Source organism: Pezoporus wallicus, unplaced genomic scaffold (assembly GCF_028554395.1).
Source record: "Pezoporus wallicus isolate ANWC-B61680 ecotype Strahan unplaced genomic scaffold, APGP_CSIRO_Pwel_v1 contig_5552, whole genome shotgun sequence".
In the NCBI taxonomy this organism is placed as follows: domain Eukaryota; kingdom Metazoa; phylum Chordata; class Aves; order Psittaciformes; family Psittacidae; genus Pezoporus; species Pezoporus wallicus.
This window is the reverse complement of record NW_026640754.1, coordinates 3,444,137-3,464,492: the sequence shown is the minus strand read 5'-3', so window position 1 is coordinate 3,464,492 and position 20,356 is coordinate 3,444,137. Positions and strand designations below refer to the sequence as shown.

At 37.2% G+C, this 20,356-nt stretch overlaps 1 long non-coding RNA gene across 1 annotated transcript in view; it reads left to right on the top strand.

Annotated features, from left to right (window-relative positions):
• The window catches only part of LOC130605155 (uncharacterized), a 35,813-nt gene extending 15,668 nt beyond the window's left edge, over positions 1–20,145 (top strand). The window contains exons 2-3 of the long non-coding RNA XR_008973628.1: positions 3,259–3,390; positions 20,018–20,145. This is a non-coding gene — a long non-coding RNA (uncharacterized LOC130605155). The remainder of the gene's footprint in view (positions 1–3,258; positions 3,391–20,017) is intronic.
• Positions 20,146–20,356: the final 211 nt, after the last annotated feature.

Genomic DNA, 20,356 nt, shown 5'->3' with positions numbered 1-20,356 from the left:
TGCTTTTAGTAATTAAGGTAGAAAAAGATTGTTCTTATGTCAGATAGTCCAAGGTCTTTCTGTCCTCCCAAAAACACCCCCAGGCCTGAAAAGAAAGAACTGGCATGAAGGGGTTTTCTGTAATCATACTCTAGGCATATGTCGTGGTTTAAACCCAGTCAGGTAACTCGTTCACTCACTTCCCCCCTTCTTTCCCTCCCCCTACTCCCGGAGGGACGGAGATTAAAATTGAAAAGAATGCAACTCCCACGGGTTGAGATAAGAACAGTTTAGTAACTAAGGTATAACACAGATCACTACTGCTACTACCAATAATAATAATGATAAAGGAAATAACAAGGGAAGAGAATACATCACCTCACCACCAGCCGACCGATAACTCGCCCCCCCCAGCCCGACCAAGCCCCGACCCATACCTCCTCCAACCCCGCAGTCTCCCAGTCCTTCTGGCTCACTCCCAGTTACCTCCTGGGCATGACGTGCTGTGGTATGGAATACCTCTTTGGCTACCTTGGGTCAGGTGTCCTGTCTCTGCTTCCTCCCAGCTTCCCCTCCTCCCTGGCAGAGCATGAGGCTCACAAAGTCCTTGGCCAACCCAAAACATCCTTGTTATCAGCTCTGTTCCCGAGCTGAAAGTCAAAACACAGCACTGCACCAGCTACCAAGAAGGAGTAAAATGATTGCTACTGCTGGACCCAGGACATTATCCACCCCTTATTCCATACCATTCACGTCATGCTCAGATCCCACATTTTCAATATACCATCACTCTTATCTTAGAGCATGGACCAGTCCCTATAAAGCTGCTGAATCCATCTGGTCCATGATGTCAGGCTCCATCTCTTGTAACAGTCTTTCAGAGCAGGAGAGACTGTGTGCAGTGTTCATACTCGTGAATAACCTGGGCAATAGTGTCTATTGCTAAGTCCACCCCTTGATCATGAGTCCATCTCTATGTTACATCTCTGCTCTGATGGCCTGAAGTGCCATGGGCCCACCAGGCTCAAAATAATTCACTGTCCCCTTCAGCAGTTTCTGCAGCTTGTTGCTGGGGACTCCATACAGCTGCCTTCCATCTCCGATGCTTCCAAAGCACTGGAGGGGCCCAGTGGACTAGATACTTGCCCATACTGTCCCACACACCCTGCCACTCATGACTGTCCAGCCTTGGGGAAAATCTCCTGGTCCCCCTATATAGTCGTCTAACCCCAGACAAGACCCAACCCTGACTCTGCTTAACTTTTGAGATCAGACAAAATGGTCGTGGGTAAAACACAGTCTGTATGTGTGCCAACATGCTTCCCCTCCTCCCTGGCAGAGCATGAGGCTCACAAAGTCCTTGGCCAAACCAAAACATCCTTGTTATCAGCTCTGTTCCCGAGCTGAAAGTCAAAACACAGCACTGCACCAGCTACCAAGAAGGAGGAAAATGACTGCTACTGCTGAACCCAGGACAGCATATAATGAGAACCACTTGGACCAATGTGCCATTTCCTTGATATTAAGAGGATGGGATTGCAATAATGCTATGATGTTTTAAGTTCCCTGGCAAAAAAATCCCAAACACCCTTCCCCCCAAAAAAACAAAACCCCAAAAATATCCCCAACCAACAAAAAAAAAAAAGAACCCAACCTAGGGATTACATGAATATCCAAATATTTAATTTTCATATTGAGTACCTTTACCTTTGTCTTCTAATGGCCTTGACAATCCTAACCCATGAACTAAGTCTGTAGAAATAAATGTACATCTTTCTGAACAGTGTTCTTTACCATAATTTTCTGTAAATTACGTAAGGAATAAATTAAAGTTTCTTTTTTAGCTTCAACCTCTGCATGTATTGTATTAACTCAGTGTGAATATCTATGTTCACATGTCATATGTCATTCTATTATTCTTTGCTGGCATAAAAAGAACTTTAAAAGATATAAAAATAATACATCAAAAGGAGCAAGCAGCTTTGATCCTCACATCTAATTAATTGCACATTGGATAGATTTAGCTCATACAAATGTGGGATAGTTGCTTCACTCATTAATAATAATGTATGAACAGTTGTTTGTTTTTTATTCATTCCTTCCAAATACAAAACCACAGACACCTACAGTTCAAGCATCAGGAAGGAGGTTAAAGCATGCTACATCTGACCTCTTCATAGTTATTTATGCTATGTGGGGTCTGAGAAGCACCCATCTTCCAAGGGCTTTTCAGTAATTAGCTCATAAAGAGGTATAACATGTATGAACTTCCCTAAGCATCGTTTGTAAGTCACTACAGATGCTCTCATACCAATCAGTAAAACATGAGGAGCTATAACATATAACAGCTGGTACACTAAGATCCATTTATTATATTTTACACCTATACAGCAATTGATGTATGTTGCCAATTCCCTTGGGATATGTGAAGACCTTGGGGACAGACGTAATATTATTTAGAATCATGATACACATCACATGTTTCTTTGATCTAAGATAAAAAGAAGCATAAAATAAACCTACTTTTCTAATGAAAATTTTCATGTCACCACCAAATGCTTTGACTTCTTTCACTGTGCCCAAAATGCTGTGGTTCAGAACTAAAATTTTAAAGATAATTTTCACATTATAGTCTGTGATATTTACAATACTATTCATGCATAATATACAATTTTTTTTTTCAATTACTCTTTGACAAAATCCTGCCAAACGCAATAGATATGAATTGTCCATGGTGAGTAAAATTTACCTTTGGTTGCACAGCAGTAACTCATTGATTTGGCAGAGTATGTTTTCACAGGGAGTGAATCACTATCAGTGTCTGCTGATTTATGCTCTCAGTATGTCTGAATGTGTTTGTGTGCATGTATGTATAGATCACATAATTCTTGTCTAGCTCCAGATAATTTGCAATTTCTCTGAGATGGCAGACATTAGAAAGTAAAAGGTGTGTATTTTCCCAGCAGAAATCAAAGCAGAAAATAGCACAACTTAGATAACCTTTCTGTCAGGCTCCCTCACCAGTGGAATTCCCATTTAAACACCTTTCACAGAACTGCATCTCCTCCCTCCCTGTGCTTTACTCTTTCTACACCAATGAGTGTAAGTAGGAGGTGCAGTGAAAGGTAAAACCAAAATGTTTTGATGCTTGGGACTTTGATCCTTCCTGCTCTTTTAGGATCCCTTGTATCTGGAGCCCTCAATCAAGTTCTGAGAAACTTCTGGGAGGAAGGATGGTCTTAAAGAGTTTTCATTCCTTTTTTTTTGTTTTTCCCACAGAAGGGCGTATTCAAATTCCTAAAGAAAGCTTTGAAAGAGATCCAAGGAGGCAATCACATGCATGTGCAACTATTTTTTTACCAGGCAAGAATATATGGAATGTGGATGGAGTTTCAGCATAGCTCTGCAAATGTAAGTATCAATTGAAACTGGGTAGGCAAATTCCATTAAGTTCCAGGCAAATTAATGTGCATATAGCTGTTGGATTACTAACTTCGTATAATTGAAAGCAGGAAAACATGTCTGCATTTGGTTCTTAATATAAAGCTTAATTAGAAGGAAGGTCTTTAAGGGTGAAGAGTGTCGCTGAGCAGCACAGGCTTTACAGTATCTTGAGAATATGATTCCACCAAGTATAGGATTTCTCAAAGGAAAAATAAACGTTAGTCATGCTTCTCTTGTACAAATAGTAGTATCTATAAACTTTCTATCTATAGGTTAATCCTAAGAAGGAATAAATATTTTTCAAAGACTAGACAATATATTCTTTCTCCTCAGGTAAAAAGGTGTAACTGAAATCCATGTAACTTATTGAGTCTATAAAATATAAATCAGTTGAAACATATATGATTTTCACATTCTAAGTAGCTAGAAGATGCAACAGTTGGTTTTTATTGTCCTCCTGTTTAAAAAATTTCAAGTCATACAGGAAGACAACAAAAAAGCACCTTGTGACCTAAGTGACTACTGTGAATAATATGAGGAGACTGACCAAGTAGACTTTCAAACAGCATAGTACTTTTGCCAGTGTTTTTCAGGCTATAGGTCCATACACTCTACTATGAATAAGGGATACAATTGGAGCAGTTAGGATTGATTATTGGATGATATAGAAGCAAAACAATGACATATTTATCAAATACATCCTTTGCTGTGACCATTTTGTAGCCATTATTTACTGCATTCACAGTTGTTTTAAGACAAATGTTCCTTAAGTTACCTTCTGTTATTTTTTATTGTTTAAATTTTATTTCCATCTTTACTTTCTATGAGTGGCCTATATGCTTGTAGGACCTATGTGGAATGGCATAATCCTTATAAAAATGTGACTAATTAATCCTTCTTAATTTAATTTTAATTTTGAAATCGAGCTTCCAAAGTGTAGGGATGGACATATGGGTAGACATTAAAAAAAAAAAAAGCTCAAGAGCAAAAGCTTGCTTTTTCTTATGCCTCTGTCTAAAAAAAAAAAATACATAACTGACTAGAAAAGTAGGATTAAAGTTGTTATTTGAAGGATGTTTACTGGATGTATTTTGTAGAACTGCAAGTGAAGAATGACAAATTCATGTTTGCTTGACTTTTCTCAGTTTCCTACGACCCAGCATTGTTGGGCTTGTTCTATCTTTATTTAAACTTTGTTCCTCTGTGAGGAGCTGTGGCTTCTGTATTTCTCAGAATTACCGTACCCCATGGGTGACATTTCCTCTGATCCTTAAAATGCTGTATTTCAGATGTTATATCACACCTCTGAAGGGTAACTTGCTTAGGAAAATATAGCTGTATTTTCCTGAAGGAACTGGAACTACATCAGGTTGAATTTCACCCTGTAGGTTATTTAAGCACAGTATGATGTTACACAAACTAAAAACAGAGGGCAAATTCCTGACTGCTATTGAAGAGATGTCATTGAGGGGGAAAAAAAAAAGCAAATAACTCCCATTCCCTTCCACTGATGTCTTAAAAAGCAAAGAGTTAGTTGTGCTGAACTGGAGAATGAAATTAATTTCAAACAAGAGTGGCATGCAGATAATTTGGCTCTTGCTTTGTAGTTTAGGTATATAAAATCAACAATTTACAGCCTCTTGGTCTGATCTTTTTTACAGAAGGTTGGATAAGGGTTTTTTTGTTTGCTGGTTTTTTTTTAATTTTTTTTTTTTCCCCCTAATTTCAGCTGATTTTAGATGACCTTCCTCTACTTTTTCATTAGGGTCAGTTATCTAAACTCTGTGGTGCAATCTGGCTTTATATTAGGGATTCTTTGATTATTTTTTTTTTAATTTATGGAAATTTTGTAAAGTCTGTGTGCCATCTAGGTCTGTCTATCATTCTTTTTATCTGCACTCTTTCCAGTGCTCAAGATCTTCCACATTTGCCATGGTCATTTACCTAAAATTGCAGTAAGCAAGCAAAGGGATCAGTGTATGTCTCTCTGCAATGTCTGAATGGGAACCTGCTTCCCCATGTCCAAAAATTCTAGAGGGATCAGAAGAGAAAACTGGAGAAGCACATTTTATCCTATTTCATATACTTCAGCACCTGAACTGCTGAAAAAGCCATAGAGATCCTTAAGGGTCACATTTTCCGATGCTGAGACCTGTGGGAAGCTGCATGGGTCAGGTCCTTCCAAATTTGCATGAATGCTCATTCACTTGCCAATGGTCTTTACCTCTTTTTGAAATACACAGCTCAATCTACAGTCTTGTTCTCCAGTACAGTTCCACTATTTCTGCCATTATCAAACCATGCTGTTCCTCTCTATGTGAAGTCCTGCAAGCAACCTGCTTTGTTAGTTGTATTGCCTCTTATAGTGGATATATTTCTTCATGTTCAGAAAGTGAAAACTAGTGAAATTCTTTAGCCTAAAAAAGTGCATCATGATGGAAAGGTGTAAGATGTGTTCTTTTTATTTTCCATAGAGTTCTCTAAAAATTGAATACAACTAAAGTTAAATAAGAGAAGGAATCCAAGAATCTGAGTCTGTGCTTTGTAGCAACATTGATTCATAGAATCATAGAATAGTTAGGGTTGGAAAGGATCTTAAGATCATCTAGTTCCAACCCCCCTGCCATGGGCAGGGGCACCTCACACTAAACCATATCACCCAAGGCTTCACCCAACCCAGCCTTGAACACTGCCAGGGATGGAGCATTCACAACTTCCTTGGGTAGTCCATTACAGTGCCTCACCACCCTCACAGTAAAGAATTTCCTCCTTATATCCAATCTAAACTTCCCCTGTTTAAGTTTTAACCCATTACCCCTTGTCCTGTCACTACAGTCCCTAATGAAGAGTCCCTCCCCAGCATCCCTATAGGCCCCCTTCAGATACTGGAAGGCTGCTATGAGATCTCCACGCAGCCTTCTCTTCTCCAGGCTGAACAGCCTCAACTTTCTCAGCCTATCTTCACACAGGAGGTTCTCCAGTCCCCCTGATCATCATGGTGGCCCTCCTCTGGACTTGTTCCTTGTCCTTTTTATGTTGAGGACACCAGAACTGCACACAATACTCCAAGTGAGGTCTCATGAGAGCAGAGTAGAGGGGCAGGAGCACCTCCTTTGACCTTTGATGCAGCCCAGGACATGGTTGGCTTTCTGGGCTGTGAGCGCACACTGCTGGCTCATGTTAAGTTTCTCATTGATTACAGAAGAAGTTAGCAAAAAATAGGAATTAGAGGACTTTTTCTGAGTTTGAATAACTTGTAAGTATGTTTGTAGGAATTAAAAGCCGGCTAATTGCTAGTCAGGTGTAAAATGCCTTATATCTTCTTTTTATCTGCCGGTGTCTCTGTGGCAGAACATATTAAAATGATTTCCTTCATCTTTTTCTTAGTTAATTTTTAAGTTTTCAAATTCACTGCTGTAGTTCTGCTCCCCTTTCTAAGATGGTAGGTTGTAAAGTGCATACCCTAACTACATCTGTCCTGGGTTCAGCAGTAGCAGTCAAGTTTTCTCCTTCTTGGTAGCTGGTGCAGTGCTGTGTTTTGACTTCCAGCCTGGGAACAGTGCTGGTGATACCGATGTTTTTGGTTGTTGCTAAGTGATGTTTACCCTGACCAAGGACTTAGTGAGGCTTATGCTCTGCCAGGGAGGAGGGGAAGCCGGGAGGAAGCAGAGACAGGACACCTGACCCAAGGTAGCCAAAGAGGTATTCCATACCACAGCACATCATGCCTGGGGTGGGGGGTAACTGGGAGTTACCCAGAAGGACACAGGGGCTTCTGGGTCGGACTTGTTTCTTGGCCGGTGGTATTGTATTCTCTTCCCTTGTTATTTTCTCTCATCATTGTTGTCGTTGGTGGTAGCGGTGGTGATTTGTGTTGTACATTGGTTGCTGGACTGTTCTTGTCTCAACCCGTGGGAGTTGCACTCTTTCGATCCTCCTCCCCATCCCTCTGGGAGCGGGGAAGGGGAGAGCCCCTGGGGGGGGGCTTCGATTGCTTCCAGCCCGGCACCACTCACTGGGAGTGAGTAAACAAGCTGTCTGGCTAGGGTTTAAACCATGACAACATCTCACTGTTTTAAAAGCTGCTCTTTCCCACTACAAAGCACTGTGATATACTGAAGAAAAAAACAAACACAGTGTTGCAAAATTTTCTCTCTTGTTTCTGTAGGTGTCTTTGGCCATCAAAATGCAATCTTCCTTTTATCCCTGTCAGGAACTATGCCCTGAGCATGTACTACCACAGAATGAATGAATGTCCTAACAAATGCTTTTAGACAATACTCTGGATCATTGTTTCACAGTAGCTTTTAAATACAGTTATAAAGTCACACCTTCCAGTTAGCAAGAAAAGACACAATTTGTCTGATGTGATAATACTGTTAAAAGCCTTTTAGAAACTGCAGAAAAGGTTAGAAACATGTTTTATTGTTTTTTGTTTTGAGCAGCAGCACCACATAATGCAGTGCTGAATTTGTATCTGATGAATGTTTTATTCTGGGCTTGCCCTTCCCATCTCTCAGCATTTTCCTATTTAATGTAAGGAGAAACTGATACGATACAGTGGTTTTACATGTTCAGAATATGAATAGTAAGTGTCGTATGCAAAGTTTTCAGACATCTTTTTCTGTCTCAACAAATAATCCTCACTCTTTTTCTTCCCCTTTTATGTCTACGTTCATCATTTTATCTTATGCATACAATTTATATTTGAATACAACAATGAAAGCAAGTTCATTCTCAGATCATATGTTCACTTCCCTCATCAACATTTCATATAGCTGTACATTATGAAGTCTCTCCTTATTAAGTCTTTTTTCTAGTCTAACATATTTTGCTCTTGATGATCTTAGATGAGGCCTAAACAAAGTCTTGCAAAATGGGATCATTACCTTTCAAGGTTGAGATTTTAAGTTAATTCACAACCTGCAAGAACATGCAATGCCCACAGATAGGCGAACAGGTAAAGAGAAGGTTGGGCAGATGGGTGGACTAAAGATAATAAAAATACAGTATTATGGGAAAAGGAATAGGAAAGACAGGCTCCCCTCCAAAACCAAAACAAAACAAACTGGCAAATCCAAATCCAAACCAAACCAAACCAAACCAAACCAAAACCAGCCAAACTGAACACTGCCAGCGTAAATCAAAGGCAGCTCCAAGTTAATGCTGCTCCACTTATAGCCATTCAAAACAGCTGTGGATCTGGGCCTGTGACTATCAACCCTATGTACAGAGATATCTCATAACACTACCTGTATTGAAACACATTGAATTTTAAGTCAGTTTACCTTTGATCCTTGACAGTGAAATATTGTGCAGCATGATCCAGAACACCAGCAGTGACATCCTCAGCATCTGGCTACTTTCCTTTCTGCTGATTTACAGCAGGATATTTCTATGCCATGTAGTGACATGCTATATGAAAGACATCTCAATTAACTTCATGCAAACACTGCTGCACATAGCCGGGTTAAGATACTGTGTTAGGGACTTGGAAATGTATAGCTTTGCTCCAGGATCTCTCTCCTTCTCTTTGCCTAAGTATGTAGGGTGCAACATCACACCAGTGGAGCCTCCCCTCCAGTATTATAATGTCATAGGTGCAATCCCTGTCACAATGGAGATTTTTTTTTTTCTTGGTGAAACATCTTTAAAAGAATAAAAATATTTCCTCCTGTTTCTCTTTAAATACCTTGGGGTTTAAGCACTGTTATAGAACAGCTAGGGTTTCATTTTCAGGGTGAAAGGCCTTGAGTGAGGAACTCCAAGTTATTATATAAACACTTTGATGTATGTGCCAGCAAAACCAGTATTATCTGAGGGGGAAAGAGGGTTTTCTCTGAATCTTGATTCATATGCATGTGATAGGAAGTGTTGGAGCATGCCAAATAGACTGAGAAGTTGAAGATATAAGGTATCTAGAAGATGGAGACTTGTTGGTCTTAATATCTTTTAAGTGGGGAGCAGCAAAGCATCAGGAATGGAGCTCTTCTGTGTGCGGAGAAACAGAACTTCAGGGGCTTGGCAAATACTAATGCTAAAAGTTCTGTGCCTGTGGAGCTTAAATGCTTTGGCCTAGGCAGACCTGAGTAGGAATCACAGCTGTATTTCTGGAGATGCATCGTCTTTTTTGGGCTAGCTGCCATGCATTTAATGAGAAATTATCCACCTAGCTCAGAGCTCTGGATTACAATAGACAAGCAAGCACCTAAGAATGAAAAATTGCCATGAAAAATTGCCTAAATAAATCTGAGACTTCTGTAGAGAGCCAGCACTGATTGTTATTGATCTCAATGAGAATGGAGACAACTAACTGAGGAACTTTTTAATATGTAGCTTATTTAATGAGAATACTAAAACTTTAGATGGTTCTTCAGAGATATTCTAGTAATTTTAAAAAGCAAAATCTCAGCTTTGCTTTAGGAATGTGCTTTTTAGAAGGTCTGTTCAAGCATGATTTCTGTTGTTCTGCAATATCTACTGCAATTAAAATAGGACAGCTTCTTTGTTCCTATAAAATATTTGGATTTCTGTATGCATTTATTTGTATACCTGCTCAATTGTTCTCAAAAATGACTGGTTTTGCCTCATCACATTTGATTGCACAGCTTTTTGAAATGTCTTTTTTGAAATGTAGCCCTGATTGTCCTTCTTAAGACATAAGAAGAGATTAAACTTCATATATCAGCTTCTTTCTCTTTAAAGCTTATTAACATCTAATCAAGATTAGATATGTGGTCAGACTTGTGGGGGAGGTGTGTCAGCATGCAGTAACATGTAGAATACAGTGCAAAGTGATCCATATTTATTCTTCCTAATTAAAATGACAGAAAGGCTATGTGGCTGCTGAAAGGAAAATCTTGATAAAAACTCCAAAGAAGGTTCTTTCCATGACTCTGTCATTCATTCAGTGTTTTATTTTATTTTTATTTCAAGAATTCGATCTATCTAATAGAGGAAGAGGACAGATTTCACTGAAGTACTGATTTGAGTCAGTAGTGATTATTATTCTACAATTTTAAATAACTATGTGCTTCTGATTTATTTTCTATTACAGAAAGCTTTATTAAGATGTTGATACAAAGTAACCCCCAGCTGAATTATAATAGTCAAACATCCAATATTTACCAAATTATTTTTCTGACCTAGAGAGGTTGCTGTAAAACATTTAAAAATAATGGAATTAATCTCTAAAAAAAAAATAAAATTCCTTAACTTCCTGCCAGAAAAAAATGCTGTAAATTGTATATAAAATTAGAAAATGGTGTCTAACTTTTGCATAAAATTCCCTGAACTAGATTTTCTTTTGTTAAATCATCCACTGATTTCAGGAGGAGCAAGAACAAATCCTAATTTCACTACTACTCTCCTAAAACATCTTTTTCATAACCACGTAGTCAATACTTCAAAAATAAAACTTTCCTGTAAATTGTAGTAGTATATAATTCTCTTTCCTATTAGAATCCATAAATTTCCATTGGCAGGGGTTAACCGCAAAGCCTCTCTTAAATGACTATCATCTGTAAAGAATGTGCACATAAACATTTCATTCTTCTCTGAGAGCTTTCTTTATAAAATATAGTATCCTTAACCAAAAAATAACAGCTGTCCAGCTTTCCTCCTTCCTTCTCTCTCTCTCTCCCCTGCCCTTCTGTCTTTCCTTTCTTAATTCTTTCACTGTTTTTGGATTTCTGTGTATTGATAGAGCTGAAATCTTGGCTCTAAAAGGAAAGTGTGAAGCTCTGTAAGTATACAATTTTATCTTGCGGGTGAAAAAAAAAGTTGTTGTGCCTGCTTTTGATCTCCTAACCTGCTAGGCTGGCGCTAATAGGAAAAAGTAGGGTTTGGTTGTTTGGGTTTTTCTTTAATTTGTTTCCCATTTTTCAAGACAGCCAGTTCTGTTATCAGGAGATGGCTTTTGTCATCAGGAGATCTTGAATAGAACCATAGAATCATAGAATAGTTAAGGTTGGAAAGGACCTTAAGATCATCTAGTTCCAACGCCCCTGCCATGGGCAGGGACACCTCCCACTAAACCATGTCATCCAAGGCACTGTCCAACCTGATCAAATCATAGAATAGTTAGGGTTAGAAAGGACCATACATATCTTATGTTGATATTGACCCAAGACTCCTCTTAAAATTACTTTTAACATACTGAAGATAGTTAAAATCATAGAATCATTATAGAATCATCATAGAATTGTAGAATGGTTTGCACTGGAAGAAACCTTAAAGATCACCTAGTTCCAGCCCTGCTGTTGTGGGCAGGGATACCTTCCACTTGACCAGGTTGCTCCAAGCCCTGTCCAACCTGGCCTTGAACCCTGCCAGGGATGGGGCAGCCACAGCTTCTCTGGGCAACATGTGCCAGTGTCTCACCACCCTCACAGTAAAGAATTTCTTCATAATATCTAATCTAAATATCCCCTCCGTCAGTTTAAAACTATTCCCCCTTGTGCTATCACTATATGCCCTTGTGAAAAGTCCCTCTCCAGATTTTTTGTAGGCCCCCTTTAGGCACTTGGAAGACTGTTATAAGGTCTCCCCTGATCTTTCTCAGGCTGAACAACCCCAACTTTCAGCCTCTTTTCGTAGGAGAGATGCTGAAATTATTTCTTGATTCCTCTTCTGTGCACACTATCACTTACAGTGATACACCTACACCTGTAAATATAATTGGATAAACATAAAAATCTGTTATATTCACTTGCATTTTTTTTTGTGCAAAACACAAACTGTGATGATTCTTCAAAGTGTTAGAATGTTTAGCTATCATTACACTGTTACCAAGGCTGTTACATAACTGGTGGTTTGGTTGTCTGCTGCCAAACTATATTTTATCCAATACAAATCTTGAATGAACAATTCACATGGACAGATGAATGCACCATGTAAAGAGTAACTACAAATGGCTTATTAAGTAAACCATCATACAACTTGGAATCCTGTTATTGAATATAAATATACCATAAAGTAAATTATATTTAACTTATGCAAAAATAAATAAAAACCAGAGTAATCTCAGCAATGATTTTCTGTGAGCCATACTGCCTACAGATTTTCCTAACTGCCCATGCTAATCCTTGTAAAGAATTCAGTTTAAGAAGAATATTTATTCCACTTTGGCTTGTATAACCTGTTTTGAAGATGGAGTAAAATAATTCTCCTATCACCTCTGCTCCACATAAACATAATCTGATATTTCTTGAAATAGTAGGATAGTATTCTGTGTAATTTAGGAGATGAAATTGGGATTTAAGGCATGAATTTTACATAAATCTCTGAGTCCTATTAATTTCTTTAACATTGGCAGAAAACAAGCTTAGTGCAGATAAAAACATTTTGAGACAGGAAATACAGACATAGATATGTTTGAACTGTATCAGAATTTAAAGCATCTTGCTGCATTTTGGGTTTTTCATCACTTGGAAGTCCTCTAGCTGAAGTTGCCACTGCAGGCTTAAAACCGGTTTGAAAAAGATTCCAGGTAAATGTAGGTAAGATACAAGTCTAAAGAGGTGCATAGAACAGTGGAATAAGGTGCTTTATTTAAATAAATTTTAGTAATGATCTATTCCATAATTTCTCTCTGAATAGCAGAAATGTGTTAGGTAAAATTAGATATGTTTCTGTAACCTTGTAAGTGCTTTATTTGAAAACACTGAACACAATTATTAAAAACACATTGGAACACACCTATAAAGATAAGGGTTTGATTTACACCAGTGTCTCCAAATAAATGTGGTGGAGTAAAAGCAAAATCAGGCCAAATAGTAAAATCCATATGCTGGATAATAAGTTATCCAGACACTCTATATTAGCTAAGGCAGTCAGATTCCGGAACTATTAACAAACAGTGGCATTAATCTTGTAATAGAAAAAGTTTTTATTCTCAGCATCTTTTTGCATATGTTCATCTTAATGCCAGGTAACATCAACACAGCAACTCTGATTTAGACTCAGCCTTGAGTTTTATAATTTATCATCAGATCCTTTGAAATTTTTCCAGATTATAGGAGGAAAGACAGCAAAATTCAGCTGGACTCTGGGTCAGCAATTGTGGCATACAAATATCTCAGTTTTACAAAGATGCTCTCTAAAAGATTTCTCATATTCTTATAACAAGACCATACACCATGGCAATTTGGCTTCTGCCAAAGAAGTATAAAAGACAGTTTTACTTGAAATACCCAGAATCTGAGGTACAATGCAGTGCCTCTGTGTCTATGCTTCAGTATAATAGTGCCTCTCTCTCCTTCAATCCTGATCTCTAAGAAATCCTAAGAGAGCTCTTTTGAAATGAAGCAATGATCAGCTATTGATTACAGACATAGATATGCCATTTTAAGATACTACCTGTATTGCTGTTTTTGTTATTGCCAGTCTGCTGGAAAGCTGAAAAGCTCGCATAATCATCTCACATAATCTTCCATGCAAAGGCACCTGTGTTAGTTTAAATATCATTCTATGTATGAGAAACTTACTGGACTGGCTTTGAAAAGAAATAAAACTGCAAATAAAATTGTTACAGATTGAGTATTTCTGATATTTTTTTTCTTTTCTATTATTCTTCTACTGTATTATTTAAGGGAATTGAGCTGTTTTTCAATCTGAATAACACTTGCATGGGTATTATTTAACGAAATTGTAACATGAACAATGTTTTACAAGATCAAAATATAACTTATAAGAGCTTAGTAATGTAACTGTCAAGCAATTTCTTTTTAAACATTTGAAGTTTTTTTGATTTTTTTAATATTCTGTTCTATTCCTTTTCACCATTAAGATACAGCAAGCATCAGAATATGCATTAAATTATTCACATTTGTACTTATGGAACTGCAATGCATTAAATGATAGAGATGATAATTCCTTTCTGAAAACTGTGGACAACTGAAGTAAGAAATAGCAAGCACCTATCACAATATCAAATCATGAAGAGAAAACAATCTCAAACCATATACTTTTATCAACCAGAGGGACTATTTTAGCAACTCTTAGAAGTTAACTTGAGTCCATTTTATATGACATTTACAACTATATGATAGCTGGGTTATTTGGAACAAGAGCAATAAGCCTCAAATCAAAGGTTTACAAATGCAATATCAAAATAATATACCATATGCCTCTGTTCTGTTCTATTTAAAACCTGGAGTATATGCATTTAGTGGACTCTGTTTTTCTAGGAGACATTACTTATGATGTGGTAATATCTTAGCATTGGTGGGCTATAGTTTATAAAATTGACTGCCTAAGTGTATCGTAAAGTATCACAGTATAACATGTTTCCTATACTGTCATTGATATCTGATTTATCATCATTTTCTATCTGTGCTTTTGCCATGATTTACCCAGTGAACAAAGAAAAAATATAATAATGATCAGTTTTTAAATTCAAGCACCCTAATCAATGAATTTGCAGAAGTGAGCATTTAGTTTAATAAAATCCTGGAATTGAAATGGCTAGTGATTAATTTCACTTTGAGAAATCTTGATTAAAGCTCCTTAAGAAATGTACATGAAAGCTGAACAGCTTTCACTGAACAATTATTTTGCTTTGGTTGTTAGTTTAGGCAAGTGTTGAAGGTGGCTTACAAACATAGGACAAGACTATGGTGCATTTTCTACAGGTGATATTTTCTATAGGACCACTGAAAATGTTCACTGCTCTTCAGGAGTGTGAGGATCCCAGGAAATATGATATATAAACAAGAATGCATGATCAGTAAGCATGATCTGCAAGCTTTCTTCCTGGGAGCAAATGAAGCCCAGAAGACTGCCTACATGTGCAATCTGCAGTCTCAAAAAGGTGAAAATGAGTTAATCACACACTTTCACCCATTCATTTAACTTACTACCTGGGCTTTTGTTCACTAATTTCAGAAAATAGAGTAATATGTCTAGTTATTACTAGCTAAAGAACTGAATGAATTTTTGCCAATCAAAGTAGTCTTTAACATAATCTTCTTTACCCTGTGATATTTAACAATGCAAGATATGATTGCATCCCTTTATCATAGATATATTTCTAACTTTTAGGCATATTGCATTTACATTTTATTTTTAAACCTTATAACATGAAAAAATGTGCAAGCAGATTTGTTGAATTTTTTTTTTTTTTTAGCAGATAGTAGTAGATAATAAGAGGAACAGGTTGACAGTAAAAATGTATATAATTTGCCTTTTTTTTTTACATGCATGCAAATAATTCTTAACAACCCTACTGCATACTCTCATACTTTATCAGAATTACACCCCATGTATCAGTAAGTAATGTGACAAGGGAACTTCTTTATGCCTGATATAAATCAATGATTGCTGCCTTAATTTAAAAGCTGAGTGATGATAAGATGCTGTGACTCAATACATTTGAGCTTCTAATATTATGCAGAAGAACATAAAACCTGTTTGTGCATTATAATGTAGCAATAATGTATCCCTTCCTAATCACTACAATACCTATCTTTTCTAGCTTGCCTATAGCATGCATAATAAAAAGTTTGCAAAATGTGGAGAAATTCTAATTTTCATATACCTGCATTATGAATCCCTGCAGCTATTAAAAAAATACTAAAAACATTAAACTATGAGGATAAAATACAATTTACAGAGTACATTTTGTTATTATTGCCTTTGAAGATAGCATCAGTTGTCTACACAGCCCCATAAAATGTTTTAAGTTTTCTAAGATACACCTTAATATACTTATCTTTCCTTTCTTAAAAAAAACAGATAAACCAACAACAACACCCTGAATTATAAACAAACAAAAGCAAGAAATAACTTACTGCTTGCCTAAGTTGACCTCAGGTTTGAGAATCAAGGATTGCTTTTCGTGGGCTCTGACATTAGCTAAACTAAATCCTAAAGCACATTCTTAGATGGTGTGAAGTTGGCCTAATTGTGTTCATGTGAAGTGACACTGATTTGCACAAGCTGCAGATCAGGGCCTTTACAGGACTAACCACCTGCCCATGTTTCAGAATTAACTGGGGATAAGACTGATTGTTTTGTAACTATTTAGTAGAGGATTGGCTACCGATTAGTTCTTTTTGACATTGTCTCTTTAACCTTGTAGAGATATCTCAGTGGGAAAAGAAATGTGAATGGAGAAGGTGGAACAGGATGATAAGGAAGCTGTGATATTTTCTAGTGCAAGAAATTAATCGTTTAATATACATTCAATGTGAACTTTGTGATCTATAGGAGATGTAGGGATGTTTCTTTTAGCTTTTCGTATAGTCCCCTCAAGCTTATAGATCAGTACTCTTTCTTTTCCAGCTGATCTATGTATCTAAGACAAGAGTGAGAGGGAGGGGGTATTTTTTCCTATATTGGAATCGCTTCACAAAGAAGGGGTTTTGAGGGGTTTCTTCAGTATAAATCTTGTCATTCTAGTTCAAAGCAATAAATTCAAACAAATTTGCAAAATATACAAACCAGTAAGTTCACGATGCTAATATAGATATGGTTGTTTATGTTCTCACCCCATTTCGCTACGTGTGAAATGTTGAAAGCAATTGTAGAGACCACAAGCATTTTGGTCCTGGCTTTAAGTAAAAGAAACTGTAAAAAGGGAGTTATTGCCTAACTTAACAAAAGCTTTAGCAATACTTGCGTTTTCTTTTGAACAGAAGTTTCATAGAATGAAAAAACCCATTGTTCACTGGTAGAATACAAAGATAAAATCTTTTTTGTTGTTGGTGGTGGTGTTTTTTTTTTATTTTGTATTGGGTTTTGGTGGCGTTTTTTGTTTCTTTTTTTTAGCAATACAAGACAGTAATGAACCTCATAAATAGGCTTACAGCTAGTGTTTAAAAAATCTGCTAACGATCTCACTAATGGAAGCTAGATTTGGGCATCAGGTTTATGTCCAGAGCAGCCATTTTATAAGGAGTCACTGATAGAGGGACTTTTACTTTAGGATCTTCTGTTCTTCAATTAGAAGAACATGTATTATGAGGAATAATTATTTCAGTGGGCACATTTATATGTACTATTTTTTCTTTTAAATTCTGAGGATCTTCTTTACACATGAACACTTCAATTATCAAAAAAATATTCTCATGATTTCAAGCTTAAATACATAAACTCTTAAAAGAATCCAGAATACCTAGTTTCCATTGGTGTGTGATTCTAAAAATGTCAAGTGTATTTGTATGACATAGTACTCTTCCACCTTTAAACACCGTTTTTGACCTGTAGGAAATCAAGTTTCAGACTGATGACAGAGACAAATAATCCCTTATTTTTAGTGCAGTAGCAGGGCTGAACAAAATGACTCAGGTGAGATATTCAGATTGGATATTTGTATCATCCTACTAGCAGGAAGAGATTATAAAGTGTTTTACAGCAAGTTTATTTAGAAACTACAGGGCCCAGTGATGATACTGATCAAGACAGTGAAAAATTTCCAGCTAATTACAGTTAAGTTCAGGTACAGAACAGCTAACCTCTATTAGATTTTATTGCTCACCTCTTGGGCTGTTTAAAATACACACAAACTTTCCATTTTCCTCTGCCCTCCAGGGTAAGTACTTGCAGTATTCATCCTTGATGAATAGTACATGCAATCAAGGACTTTGACCTATGAACTTCCCCCACTGTGGTTCTGCTGGGAAAGGACTGCACCTTTGCCCAGCAGTTACAAGGCCATTATTTTGAGGATGTGTCCTGGGTTCAGCAGCAGCAGTCATTTTTCTCCTTGGTAGCTGGTGCAGTGCTGTGTTTTGACTTTCGGCTTGGGAACAGAGCTGATAACAAGGATGTTTTGGTTTTGGCCAAGGACTTTGTGAGCCTCATGCCCTGCCAGGGAGGAGAGGAAGCCGGGAGGAAGCAGAGACAGGACACCTGACCCAAGCTAGCCAAAGAGTTATTCCATACCACAGCACGTCATGCCCAGGATGTAACTGTGAGTTACCCGGAAGGGCTGGGGGACTGCAGGGTTGGAGGAGGTATGGGTCGGTGCTTGGTCGGGCTGGGGGGCGAGTTATCGGTCGGCTGGTGGTGAGGTGTTGTATTCTCTTCCCTTGTTATTTCCTTTATCATTATTATCATTGGTGGTAGCAGTAGTGATCTGTGTTATACCTTAGTTACTAAACTGTTCTTATCTCAACGCATGGGAGCTGCATTCTTTTCGATTCTCCTCTCTGTCCCTCCGGGAGTAGGGGGAGGGAAAGAAGGTGTGTGGGGGGGGGAGTGAGTGAACGAGCTGCCTGACTGGGTTTAAACCACGACAGGATGTCAGGCACACCAAATGGAGAAAGCAAGTTCCCAAGCCTTGTGCTCTGACTCTGCTCCTATCTCAGTATTATCCTTCAGTTTAATGGGAACATAAAAAAATCTTGAGGCCCTGATTTTGATTTTATGTAATTGAAGACCAAACTCTGGAGCTCAATTTAAGAAAAGAATTTGACATTTCATGTTGCAGAGACTTAACCTTGTTAGAAGCAGGGAGACGACTATCTATTGATGTCTAATATTAATTATATTAAGTCTAAGCCCAAATTTATTAATTAAACCACAAACAAATCAATATTAGACTGTTAGGTTTGAAAGAATTCACAGCCTGAAATCTAATTTAAAGATAGAAACAGCAGGTTTTCAAACTTTTCCTCCATTATCCAAAATCCTTGGATAATAAATGATTATTAGAATTTTGATGGTTTTATGTTACTGCCAAAAAAATGACGTCTCTGATATAGGTAAACCCATAAACCAGCTGAACTCATTAATTTACCTTATATAATTGACAAGTTGGTCATCCCTTAGAAAAGTTCTAGATTTTGAAAATTTAAAAAAATTAAATAAGTAATCTAAAGATGACAGGTTATTTATCTCTGAGTCCCTTCTTTTGCATCTCCATTGATTTTCATGCATGAAAGTAAATAAATACTAGCCAGTAGGTTTTTTCGTTTTTTGTTACAGTTACGCATTACACATTCCTCATATATTTTTACTAATTATAAAGTAAACATATCTTTTTAGAACAGATTTCTCATTCACCAGGTTATCATTCTTCAGGGACTAGAATTTTAGACTCATACCATATTCAAAAGCAAATATTTATTTTAGTCTTCTGGGCTTCTTTATTTTTCAAAATGTTGTGACAAGCCTTGGAAAATAAGGTGGTTTTTAAAAAGGAATTATGAATGTAAAAACTATGCATACAGAATGAGGTAAGTTTAAACCTGCAGAAGACAAAGGTAATGGAATTAGGAAGAATTCATCTGGGATGCAAATTCATTTACATTGATAAATGGAAAAGAAATAACTTCTGGGTGTGTTCTTGAGATGCATTTCCTATGTTAACTTTCTGAGAATATCTGGGGGTACAGTGTTATAAATATGGCTAGCAGGGTCCTAGGAAGCAAATATATGTTAATCTTCACAAATTTGCCTTGGTTTTATCTCTTGTCATGGTCCAGCTTACACGGCATTTCTTCTCTTCCATTAATTCAAAATTTGAGCCAAACTCAGAGACAGTTTGCTCATCTCCCTCACTGTTAAAGAGCCCACAATGAGTTTGCATGGAAAATCGAAGAAGAAACATTACAGAAACAGCTACAAGAAGTGATGTTGATTTTACTAGCTGTCCAGTGGGGATCAGGGGAGGATTCATGTGAAGTTTGTTTCTCATTGAAGAATAACAAAATGCCACAAAACATAAGTTTTTGAGCTTGTAAATGCCTGTGTTCTTTTCCTGGACACTAGCCCCAAACCAAGCTATCAGTATAGGCGAGTATGTATACGTTCCTAACAAACACTTTACATAAGAATATGAAATGCTAGATAATGTACACTAAAAAGCTGGAAAAGATTTGAAGTGAAATGAAAAGCCGCAAATTCCAACAGTAAATATATTTTGAACAGTTTACACACTTTAATAGTGTATCTATATATTCTTCCTCCTGACTTTATTAGGTACCTA